The 12,839-nt window shown below is 40.5% G+C and overlaps 1 long non-coding RNA gene across 2 annotated transcripts in view; it reads left to right on the forward strand.

The window, feature by feature from the left end:
• LOC147361594 (uncharacterized) overlaps positions 1 to 12,839 on the forward strand; it is a 117,858-nt gene that overhangs the window by 201 nt on the left and 104,818 nt on the right. The window contains exon 1 of one of the 2 annotated variants that reach the window (XR_015138127.1): positions 206 to 544. The exons of the other annotated variant lie outside the window; for it this stretch is intronic. This is a non-coding gene — a long non-coding RNA (uncharacterized LOC147361594). Of the gene's footprint in view, positions 1 to 205; positions 545 to 12,839 lie in introns of those variants that run through there. 2 annotated transcript variants of the gene reach the window in all.

Here is a 12,839-nt window from a genome sequence, read left to right on the forward strand (position 1 = left end):
CTGGGTTTGGGGAGGCGACGTTTCTGGAAGCTGCTGGAAAGCGCTCGGGTGGCGGAGGTGACGCCGACGGCCAGGCGGGGGAAGGCGGGGGAGAGTGGGGCGTGATTAAAACTAGTGCGCGGCCGGCAGCGGAGGGATTACGCTAAGGAAAGATTCCGGCGCGTGTCTCGTTGCGCCTTGGCCGGGCGAGCCCGGGTCGAAAGCCGACGCGCCCTGAGTGACTTGGGTGGGCCGGCGGGCGGGCGAGGAGCGAAGGCCCCCACAGCTGGCGGAGGGTGCGATGGAGGGGCTCTTGGCCGGCGCCCGGCCGCAGCGCCGAGGTTTCCGCGTCGGGGCAGGCGGCGCGGGGGCACCATAGTCCGCTCTCATGAAAGCCTCGGTGAGAGCCGAGCTGCCACAGAGCCTGTTCACAAAGGGTCACCACACACGGAGCTGCCCCTCCCTGTCTCCCTAAACCCCAGTCTGCGAGGCTAGGGCCTTTTTTTTTTTTTTACCAGGATTCTGGGTGTTTCTCCTCCTTTCCTCCCTCCCAGATCTTCTCACGGTAAGGGGAGTAGCCGCATCACGGGGACCCCATTCTTGGCTAGTCAGGGGCCGAGATGTTCCTAGCGCGCTCCTGTCAGCTGCCCTGCCTTGTAACTTCAGAGAAGGGGAGTTCTCTGTGAGTCGATGAGTTTTCAGGCTCTGCTTTCGTAGGAACGTCCTGTGGCTTCACGAACATCATGACCGCGCGTGCTGTTTCTTGAGTCTTGCATCCTGAATCTTGGGGCAGCATCTTCCAGAAGTCCTTGGCTCGGTTGATCCTGCGTCCTAGAATAACATGTTTCTGACCCATTTCCTTACAGAATAGTCACCGCTGGCATTTTGGACTGTGGGGCTTTTTTTTAAGTGCTCTCAAGCTAAGTAATTTAAATATTTAATGATGATCGTTTTGATAAGATAGTATAGAGGAAATCAGTCCCCTGTACCAAGAAATCCAGTGAGAAGGATTTTAGTTTTCGTTACTACTGAATGTAAATAGCTAAGAAATGGAACAGGGAATTTGTTTTTTCCAGACTGAAAAATAGTCTGGTTAGTTTTTGTTCACCTTTTTTGTTGTTGTACTAGGTAAGTAACGTGCGGGTATACTTGTTAAGATCTAGCTATTAGGTTTTCTTTTTCTTATTTTAACGAATTAGGAAAATATGAGAAGGTAGTATTTCGTTCTGAAGTAGTAGCCAAAACTCAAGGAGATTTACTTCATTTTCACACTTGGTATTTCCATTTTTAGAATGGAATACACTTTTCTGTAATAAACACTTGCTGAATGTTAATGTCATATATTGAACAAAGTAATTGATTCAGTTAAAATGTCCATACAATTTTAAGATTGAAAATCAACATCCCCAGACTGATTCATATCAAACATTGTTGCCTGCAGAGTTGATTTGTAGTCTTTCAGTGCAAATTGGGTATTTTGCCGAGGAAAAAAATTTATAGTAACAGAAGCAAAGTGGAGGTGGGGCTTGAGTTACGGAAAGAAAAGAATGGATTTTAGTGTGCTCGGTGTTGATTGCAGAGCTTTTTCCATTTGTGAAAAGTAGAGAAAAACATGTAAGACTTTATATAAGATTGCTAATAATATAAAAGTCAATCAGGAGAGGTTGACTAGAAAATTTCCCTTGGTTTATATTAGAGTAGTTATAATTAGAGAAAAATGTGTACATTTCTGCTTATTTCTCACCATTATATTTGGAATCCCTCTTTCTATGAACATTGGTCCCCAAAAAGTGCAGTTATCTTCCCATAGAATTCACAACTGACTGCCGCCATACTCTTGTTAGCCGTATGGGACAGGAGTTTTATTTACCCATTTTCATTAAAAAATAACATGATCTAATCAAATGGAGCTACCTTATTAAATTAATAATTAATGAGCAGCTCTGATAGGAATACAGTATTGTACAATTAGGATTCCTGCCCCCCCCTCCCCCCCGCATTGTCAGCTTTTGATCCTCTCTGCTAGGTTGGATTCCTTAATGATAAAACAAGTCTCTCCAAACTTGGGATATAAAAGCCGCCTGGTATAACTGCTTGTTCTGGTCTCATCCAGAAGATGAGAGTCGAAGTGATTAATCGCGTCTTGTAGCAGCACTGTTGTGAATACAGCCCATAGTATCTCTAATACCAACATTCAAAAGGATTTGAAAAGCAAAAGCATTTTAAGCTTGGAGATAGTATTCATTTGGGAGCAAAATGCAACCTGAACTAATAAAAAGGTATATATAGTCTTCATTTATCCATTATGTTTTGCTGAAGAAATATTAATATGCTTGATTATGAGGTGCTGCTCTTGGCCACTGGTATGTAAGGTGTTTTGAAATGGTTTGTGTGCCTTGTGACATTTTTTAGTTCACAGAAATTCTTGTTTCTAAAACATCCAGTCCCTGGGTTTTGGTTAAGCAATGTGAATGTATATTAATATTTTTGGCAGTACACTTGGGCCAGTATTTGCATACTTAAAAATATAAGAAATTTTAGTTCTTGCACTCAGTGAATTCAGTTCAGTTAGGAGGACAGTTAGCATACTGTAATATGTGCAGTGATAGAGATGTACACAACCTATTTGTGAATACAGCCATATAGTGACCACGCAAGAAAGTAGTATGAGAGTTTGATCTTATTTTGTACTTTTAGACTGTAATTTAGACAGAAGGTGACAGCCCATTATGTAACCTAAACTTAATTTGGCTCTGATTTTCACTCACAAAATGAGAAGACAGAAGATAAGGAAGAGCCCTAGAGCAGATGCTGAAATTTTGGATTTCTAATCTTAATTCTTCTGCTGTGTGACCTTATATTCCAGAGCAACATACAGTTCCGAAAGCCAGCAGTGCATTTTTTCTGATGACAGAATAACGTTCTATAAGTAATTGTTGAAGTAATCATACAACACGTTGATTAGCAATCAGGGCTTCAAATCAAAAAATGAAAGCTGATATAGAGGAAACACTCTTTCCTAATTGGGAAAGAGGTGTCACTTTGAGATGAATTTAATAGTCATAAGGACTGAAAGGAAATTAGTATTATTTGGAAGGAATCTTGCATTCCCCAGAGTTAATGCTGTCATTTAATTTAGGCAAGAGAATCTGCCTAAATTTAATTTAGGCAGGAGAATTCTTATCAGATAAGTGTTGGCAGAAACAACAGCAAAAAAATTGAAAAATAGAAGGTTGGGAAATGTTCTGTAGTAACTTCTCCCCTGAAGCTGGCATTGTAGCACATGACCCACACATACTTTTAGGCCCTTCAATTCAGTTCAGTTCAGTCGCTCAGTCGTGTCTCACTCTGTGACCCCATGGACTGCAGCACGCCCAGCTTCCCTGTCCATCATCAGTTGCAGGAGCTTACTCAAACTCATGTCCATTGAGTCAGTGATGCCATCCAACCATCTCATTCTCTTATCGTCCCCTTCTCCCACCTTCAATCTTTCCTGGCATTAGGATCTTTTCTAGGAAGTCAGTGCTTCACATCAGGTGGCTAAAGTATTGGAGTGTCAGCTTCAGCATTGTCTTTGCAATGAATATTCAGGACTGATTTTCTTTAGGATGGACTGGTTGGATCTCCTTGCAGTCCAAGGGACTCTTACGAGTCCTCCAACACCACAGTTCAGAAGCATCAATTGTTTGGCGCTTAGCTTTCTTTATAGTCCAATTCTCACATCCATACGTGACTACTGGAAAAACCATAGCTTTAACTAGATGGACCTTTGTTGGCAAAGTAATGTGTCTGCTTTTTAATATGCTGTCTAGTTTGGTCATAGCTTTTCTTCCAAGGAGCAAGCATCTTTTAATTTCATGGCTGCAGTCACCATCTACAGTGATTTTGGAGCCCCCAAAAATAAAGTCGCTCACTGTTTCCATTGTTTCCCCATCTATTTGCCATGAAGTCTTGGGACCGGATGCCATGATCTTAGTTTTCTGAACGTTGTATTTTAAGCCAACTTTTTCACTGTCCTCTTTCACTTTCATCAAGAGACTCTTTAGTTCTTCTCTTTCTGCCATAAGGGTGCTGTCATCTGTGTATCTGAGTTTATTGACATTTGTCCTGGCAATCTTGATTTCAGCTTGTGCTTTGTCCAGCCCGGCATTTCTCATGATGTACTCTGCATATAAGTTAAATAAGCAGGGTGACAATATAGAGCCTTGACATACTCCTTTCCCGATTTGGAACCAAGCTGTTATTCCATGTCCAATTCTAATTGTTGCTTCTTGACCTGCATACAGATTTCTCAAGGGGCAGGTAAGGTGGTCTGATATTCCCATCTCTTTAAGAATTTTCCACAGTTGGTTGTGATCCACACAATCAAAGGCTTTGGCGTAGTCAAAAGCAGAAGTAGATGTTTTTCTGGAACTCTCTAGCTTTTTCGATGATCCAGCGGATGTTGGCAATCTGATCTCTGGTTCTTCTGCCTTTTCTAAATCCAGCTTGAACATCTGGAAGTTCACAGTTCACGTACTGTTGAAGCCTGGCTTGGAGAATTCTGAGCATTACCTTGCTAGTGTGTGACACTGCTGAGTATTCTCCTCTTTGCATAACTGACTCTCACCCTTCAATTTCAGCTTAAATTTCGCTTGTCAGGCTGTGCACCTATGTAAGCTGCTCTTACTCTCCATCCTTACTCTAATTCCTCATTTCACCTACTGTTTGTTTTCTTCGTAACATGTACTTATATGCTATTGTCTGTCTTCCTACTAGGTGTAAGCTTTGTGAGGGCAAAAACTACATCTGTTTGTTGTTTTTTTTTCCCCATTGTTGTATATACATTGCATGGTACATACTGCATATTTGTTGATAAATAAATTATTTTGGTGGTTCCCAAATTACATGGCTGACCAAACCTGCTTAAAAATGGAAATGTTTTCAATAGTGTATTTCCCCGTGTTCTTACATTTGTTAGTTCAAGGTTGATACAGGAAATGTGTTGATATATATAACTTATGTACTCATCTTCTTGAGCTTTTATTGAATGTGCAAGGCACTGTGCTAAACGCTAGGTGAATACAAAGGTGGGTGATGCATAGTCCTCCCTAAAGAGAAGCACTAACGTTTTTAAGCAAACAGCTTTAATGCAAGGCAAAATGAAATAAGTGCTAAATTTGTACAAGCAATGATGTATAGCAGCAATGAAGGAAAAAATGATTAATTACAGGAAGGGCCTTACAGAGTTTAATTTTTATTTTGGTCTTGAGATAGAAAAGAGGAGCTGACGTCCTTATAGAGACAAATATTTTAAGGACTTATCTTCACTATCTTTCACTTTAAAAGTCCTTAAAATTATAACATGGACCACAAAGCAGTCTTATAAAACATTGTCATAAAGCAGTCTTTGAACTGCAAGGAGATCAAACCAGTCAGTCCTAAAGTAAATCAACCCTGACTATTCATTGAAAGGATGGATGCCAAAGCTCTTATACTTTGGCCACCTGATGCGAAGAGCCGACTCCTTGGGAAAGACTCTGATGCTGGGAAAGATTGAAGGCAAGAAGAGAGGGGGGTGACAGAGGATGAGATGATTGGATGGCATCACTGACTAAATGGACATGAGTTTGAGTAAACTCCAGGAGATGGTGAATGACAGGGAAGCCTGGCATGCTGCAGTCCATGGGGGTCGCAAAGAGTTGGACATAGTGACTGAAAAACAACAACAAAGCAATTTTTAATAAAATTATTCTGGCCTTAACATTATACTTCTAAGATCAAGGCTAGCTATACAATTAGTTTGACTGTTTTGACTAGTTTGGTGCTTTCCAGCTAGTTGATAAGTCATCAGTCTTAACAGTTGGTTCTTGACTGACTGCTAATGGCAGTTAGTAATTATTTAGTAAACTAAACAATTGAGACAAAACCATAATGATTAAACAGTTATTTTTTGAGTGCTTTTTAAGCCACTGGTGGCCTTTAATATATGATTCTCTGGCTGTATCACAAGTTAAAATATAATCTGTTTTGCAGTGGTCTAATTTTTTTTTTTAAGTCTGCTTTTGCTTTCCTTCTTTTGTGTGTTTTCCTAAGCAAGACAGACCTCCTTCCCAACCTACTAAAAGCAGCAACAGCAGAGCTTTTAGATTGACAGACTTGATTTCATCTTGGCCACTTCACTTCTTAATCACAGTTCTGCCCCTTTACAATTTTGTTACTTCTGACATATTTTACCCCCTTAAGGCTCAATTTCATCTCTAAAATGAAATTTTCTGCTAATCTCATTCTGTCATTTAACTAGTTTCATGAGTTCAGGCAAATTATTTAATCTGTCTGGGCCTCAGTTTTTCCATATATGAAATGAAATCGTCTCAAACGAGGTAATATATAGGAGAGTGTCTACAGTTAAGAAGCCCTCAGCAGATGTTTTCCCCTCATCCTCTTCCACCTCATCCACCTCTTCCATCCCTGTATATCTTTCAAAGTTTGCTTCAAGTTTTGTTTGCTATCATCTTTCCTTTGCTAGCTCATAGCAGGCTCCTTTTTTCCAAAGTCATTGCACCTGCCATGTATATCTTGGGTTGGGGCTTCCCTGGTGGCTCAGACGGTAAAGAATCTACCTGCAATGCAGGAGACCCAGTTTCAGTCCTTGGGTCGAGGAGATCCCCTGGAGAAGGGAATGGCAACCCACTCCAGTATTCTTGCGTGGAGAATCCCACAGACAAAGGAGCATGGAGGGTTGCTAGTCCATGGGGTCGCAAAGAGTCGGACACGACTGAGCAGCTGACTTTCACTTTGACTAGATTCGTATGGATCAGCATTGTTTTGAGAACTTATTAAAAGTGCAGTTATTTAGGTCCCATTCCTGAGTTTATAGGTTTGGCATGGGGTAGGTCTTTGTTTTTACCTTTCTCTTTCAGATGTTCTGATTCTCACAGATGATCATAATTTCTCACATGTTTGGTAATAATTACGTGCTTCTTAAAGTTTATATTTGTTAGGTAATTCTTTATTATGTAATCTTTCGGGTGTTCTAGTTTATATGCCAAATAGACTATACACTGCACAAGGGCACAAAATACCCCTAATAGTTTGTATTTAGTTTAGAAGTTGATAAGTTGCCCCCTCCCCTTTTTTTCCCTTACTGAAGTTTGGATCCAGTTTAGAAATAGGACACAGAAGTCAGATAGATGAAGATTCTGATATAAGTTAATTACTGAAAAAGTTGTTTGGAAAATGTGTCTGAGGTTTGCAGAAACAATGAACTCCCTAATGTGGCACTCCAGAATTACACAGATTTAAACCTCATGTTTCTCTGTCTACAGGAGTAGAGCTTGTCCCACTATATTTACTGTGTGACAGAGGGCAGACGAGAACAAACAGCTCTGTTCAGTGAGACAAGTCCCAAGTGGAAAGGAGACAAGTAGGTGAGATTAGACAAGTATTAGACAAGTAGGCTTCCCTAATAGCTCAGCTGGTAAAGAATCCGCCTGCAATGCAGGAGACTCCGGTTCGATTCCTGAGTCGGGAAGATCTGCTGGAGAAGGGATAGGTTACCCACTCCAGTATTCTTGGGCTTCCCTTGTGTCTCAGCTGGTACAGAATCTGCCTGCAATGTGGGAGACCTGGGTTCGATCCCTGGGTTGGAAAGATCCCTGGAGAAGGGAAAGGCTACCCACTCCAGTAATCTGGCCTAGAGAATTCTGTGGACTATATACAGTTCATGGGGTCGTAAAGAGTCGGACTCGACTGAGTGACTTCCACTTTCACTTCACTTTTAGGTGAGCCTCAGAATTCCTTCTCTCAAACTTGTTATCAGACCAGTTACTCCCTCCTACCTAGGGAGGAATTAGTGAGAAGTTAGAGGTCAGCATGAATATTACCCTAATGAAGTTTCATGTGGAATATGAGAGAGCTTTTTTGCCCTCAATGGTACTCAGTAGGTATTTGTTAGTGAGTTTTGTTTTTTGTTTTTAACTACCTTACATTGCATCAACATGTGATTTTTAATACCTAAATGAGAAGTTAAAGAGACTTATAACTTCAACCAGTTAAATTAATACATGTTATTAAATATTATCCCTGGCTCTGTAAGAAATTTTCCCAAAACTGCCTATAAGACAGCATTTATTATTTCATGCAGTTTTTGATGATCAGGAAATTGGGAGTGATTTAGCTGGGTGGTTCTAATTCAGGGTCTCATGTGGTTGCTTGAGTGTCCTCCCAACATGGCAGCTGGCTTTCCTCCAGAGCAGGTGTCTGAGAAAAAGGCAGAAACCACAATATCTTTGATAATACAGCCTTAGGAGTGACATCCCATCACTCTGTTGCACAGACCCACCTTGATGTAATGGGAGGGATGAACACGGTGTAAACAGCAGGAGACCGGGCCCACTGGAGCCCACCTCATACCGGCTACTGCAAATATGTAACATGTTTGATTTTGTTGCCTTACATTGCTTCATATGAGAGCAAGTAATTCAGTAAATGTTTAAAATCCCATTAAAATTATTAAAGTACTAAGGGAGTTGTGTGGAAGAGTTGTATTTTTGTATATATTACGGTATAATATCCTAGCTGGAGAACTGAGAGGATGATTTTCTACTGGTTGTTCTTGCCCTCCTGTCAGCTCTGTATCTAAAGTTTACTTAGTATGATCATGGTCTTCCTGCTAGTCTGTGAAAGTTCCAGTGAGCTCCAGGCTGACTTACTATAAGGTAATAATAGCTACAATTTTTATCTTTATATGGTTCTGGTCTTAGGGAAAGTGCTTCTTAAAGTCTGATTCCCAATTTCTGATTTATTCAAGTGAAGGTTTTTTGCAGTGGTAATCTGGGTGAGGTGGACTAGATGACTAGTGAAGGTCATTTGCCTCACTGAAATAGTCTGTAGACCCAAAGGAATTGAAAACCACTCTTAAGTGTCAATGATTTGATTAATATTCCAGTGTCAAAGCACTAAAGTCCAAGTAAATGAAATAAAATGGTTAAAAATCGTTAACTGTTTTGCTTTACTCATTTCATCATAATTTAAATCTCATATAACATGCTAAATAGTTTCAGTTTTGTAAGCTAACAGAATTGCAATGCAAGGTAGAGGGAATTTATGTTCATTGAATTAAAGAATATAAAATTCATTTGTATAAAAAATTCTATTTTTAATGCTTTCCAACACTATGAAAAAGATGATAATTTGAAGATTGTGGCAGAAAATGTTTTAAGATGAATTGACAGAACACCAAAGAATTGATGCCTTCAAACTGTGGTGCTGGAGAAGACTCCTGAAAGTTCCCTGGACAGCAAGGAGATCAAACCAGCCAATCTTAAGAGAGATCAACCCTGAATATTCACTGCCAGGACTGATGCTTAAGCTGAAACCTCCAGTATTTTGGTCATCTGATGTGAACAGATGACTCATTGGAAAAGTCCCTGATGCTGGGAAAGATAGAGGGTAGAAGAAGAGGGGGTCAGAGGATGAGTTGGCTGGACAGCATCACTGATGCAATGAACATGAACTTGGACAAACTCCAGAAGATGGTAAGGAACAGGGAGGCCTGACATGCTGCAGTCCATGGGGTCACAGAGTCGGACAAAACTGGGTGACTGAACAACAGCAACAATAAATGTTCCTTGAAATTCTAGCTGTAAACGTTGTGTCAATTTGCATTTTAAGTTGCTTAAAGAACGTTAATTAAGTTGTTTAAAGAATTTGTACATAAATGACCAGTTAAAGAAGCCAAATATTAATATAGTCAAATTTTTCATCTGTGTTTAACCTGTTTACTATATTGACAGAGGAATGTACAGAACATACCAGCACCAACCCAGTAAACTCATCTGGCTATTATAATTTCCAGTCATGTAGGCATTATTTGACAGCAGCTTTCACCCTCAAGTATAAGGAGGCACTATTTTGCTAATCAGCAAAGAAATTTCAGAGACTTCATTTTACTTTCCAAATGTAATTTGTCATGATTAATCAATAAAATGATATTTGGTTTGGGTACTGATTAGCTTTAAGATGAGATCTCCCATGAATTCTTACAGTAAATGGAGATGATAGTATATTTTTTCTGAATATGGAGTATATAAGCCCTGAAATTTGCTCAGTTGAGTATGAAAAAAATCTTGGAATAAATTGAGAATTTTCTGAAACTAAAAGACTTTGCAGAGAAAGAGATCAGAAAGTTGGGAAATGTTAATTTTAGGATATTGTGCCAAAAACAATAAATACACTTAACTACCCTCAAAACCTTCCCTTCCAGGACAGAACAAGTTAAATGTCATAACGGAATCATCCAATCCATTCTGTAAAACAGATCTTTTCAAAGTCTTTGAGAGAGACCAAAGAAACGTGATAACAATTGCAGTGCATGGACTTGGATTAAATCTTGGTTTGGGCCGGGGGCTGGGGCCAGGAACCTGCTTTAAAACACAGTGGAAAATTCAAGTATGCCTAGCTATAGAATATATTTGGGAATATATTTTTCTGAGTGTGTTTATGGCTATTAAAAGAGCCTCTTGATGAAAGTGAAAGAGGAGAGTGAAAAAGTTGGCTTAAAGCTCAACATTCATGGCATCCAGTCCTATCACTTCATGGCAAATAGATGGAGAAACAGTGACTGACTTTATTTTTCTGGGCTCCAAAATCACTGCAGATGGTGATTGCAGCCATGAAATTAAAAGATGCGTACTCCTTGGAAGGAAAGTTATGACCAACCTAGACAGCATATTAAAAAGCAGAGACATTACTTTGCCAATGAAGGTCCGTCTAGTCAAGGCTATGGTTTTTCCAGTGGTTATGTATGGATGTGAGAGTTGAACTATAAAGAAAGCTAAGCACCGAAGAATTAATGCTTTTGAACTGTGGTGTTGGAGAAGACTCTCGAGAGTCCCTTGAACTGCAAGGAGATCCAACCAGTCCATCCTAAAGGAGATCAGTCCTGGGTGTACTGATATTGAAGCTGAAACTCCAATATTTTGGCCACCTGATGCAAAGAGCTGACTCATTGGAAAAGACTCTGATGCTGGGAAAGATTGAGGGTAGGAGGAGAAGGGGATGACAGAGTATGAGATGGTTGGATGACATCACCGACTCAATGGAGATGGGTTTGGGTGGACTCCGGGAGTTGATGATGGACAGGGAGGCTTGGCGTGCTGTGGTTCATAGGGTCACAAAGAGTCAGACATGACTGAGCGACTGAACTGAATTTATAGTTATTACTCTTGCAGGAGAAAAGGCTTTTGTAAGGAGGTGTGTCTGAAGGATATTTAGACTTGAAGTTATCTTCAATGTTCAGACGTATGTATTTGTGTGTTTGTGTGTGTATATATATGTATATAGGAAAAACTAATGTGAAAGTGTTAAAATTTGAATCTCTGGTAGATACAAGGGAATTGTCACACTATAAACTTTTCTATGCATGTGCGTATATAAGTTGGTAGAAAAGAAAATCCCCTCCAGATACTATTGTTTCTTGACTCAGCTTTACAAAGGCTTCAAAAGAGCAGATCATTGTTTATAGCTAGTATCGAGTCCAGGCCACTCAGATTTTCATTCCTACAGCCCCACCAAAACTGTTCATTTCCACACCAGTGTTGGCTTCCTTGCGACTGGATTTGATCGTTTCTTAACCCTCATTTTCCTTTTGACATCTGAGCGGCATTTGACACTGTTGATCGTTCTTTTCTCTCCTCCTCCTACCTCAAGTTGTCTTCTTTATCTTACTAGTATCTTTCACTGGTTCCTCCTCTTTACTTTGGAATGCCTCAGAGCTCAGATCTTGTCTCACTTTACATTTGCTCTCTAAATAACATTAGCCTGTCCCATAGCTGTAAATACTGTATAGATGCTAAGAGTTCCAGGTTTATTTCTGCAACCCCAGCCTTGCCCCTGAACTTCAGACTCATATCCATTTGCCTGGTTGATAAGTTTATTCACTTGATGGCTGAGTGGATAGGTATTTCAATTTAGTATGTCCAAAACTTGATGCTTGAATTTCCATCTGTTACTTCTCACTCACAAATGAAAACAAAACTCTTGTTCCCCTACTTGCTGCTCCCACCACCCTCCTCATCTTAGTACAAGACACTTCATCCTTCTAATAGCTCAGGTGAGAAACTTTGGTGTCATCATTGATGCCTCTTTTTCCTTCATATTGTCCATTTAATCCCTCAGCAAATATGGTCAGCTCTACTTTAAAAATATTTAAAAATACATCTAGAATCTCAGCACTTGTCCACCTCTCCCCACTACCATCTTAATCCTAGCCACCATTGCATTACAGGTAACTGAGTTTCTCAACCTCAGTGCTATTGACATTTGGGACCGGAATTCTTTTGGGGAGGAGTGGGCCTTCCTGTGCATGGTAGGATGCTTAAGTGTCTGTAGCGTCTGCTGTACTCTGTGGATTTCCAGAATGCTTTAGTGTTTGTGCTGATTCTGTAGGTGACTGAAATTCTCTTGGGTCCACTTGAGCAGGCGCTGTGAGTTGGCAGCTGGCCTGGGGTGAAGGATCTGAGGCCAAGGTGCTGTGTGTCAGCTGGGCCTTTGTCTGACTCCAGGCTATCTCTCCTCATTTGTAGTCTCCCTTGGACTTTTTAACAAGGCAGCGGAAGTGTTCTAGGGGGACGGAGCAGAAGGCGACAAGGTCTAGTCTCAGAAGCTGCACATCAGTTCTGCTGCCTTCCACCACACTGTTTTATGCGCACATCAACTCACATAAACCTCACAACAGTGCTATGAAAAGTAGGGTTATCTGCTGTTGTCACCTTTATTTTTAAAAGGAGGAAACTAGAGCTCAGCACATGTACCCACCAAACAAGCCACAGAACCAGACATGGGTTTTAATCTCTCCTTACCTATCAGCAAACTCTGAT

This window comes from Bos grunniens, chromosome 12 (genome assembly GCF_055505025.1).
Source record: "Bos grunniens cultivar Pamir isolate PY7600 chromosome 12, Bosgru_T2T1.0, whole genome shotgun sequence".
Lineage (NCBI taxonomy): Eukaryota > Metazoa > Chordata > Mammalia > Artiodactyla > Bovidae > Bos > Bos grunniens.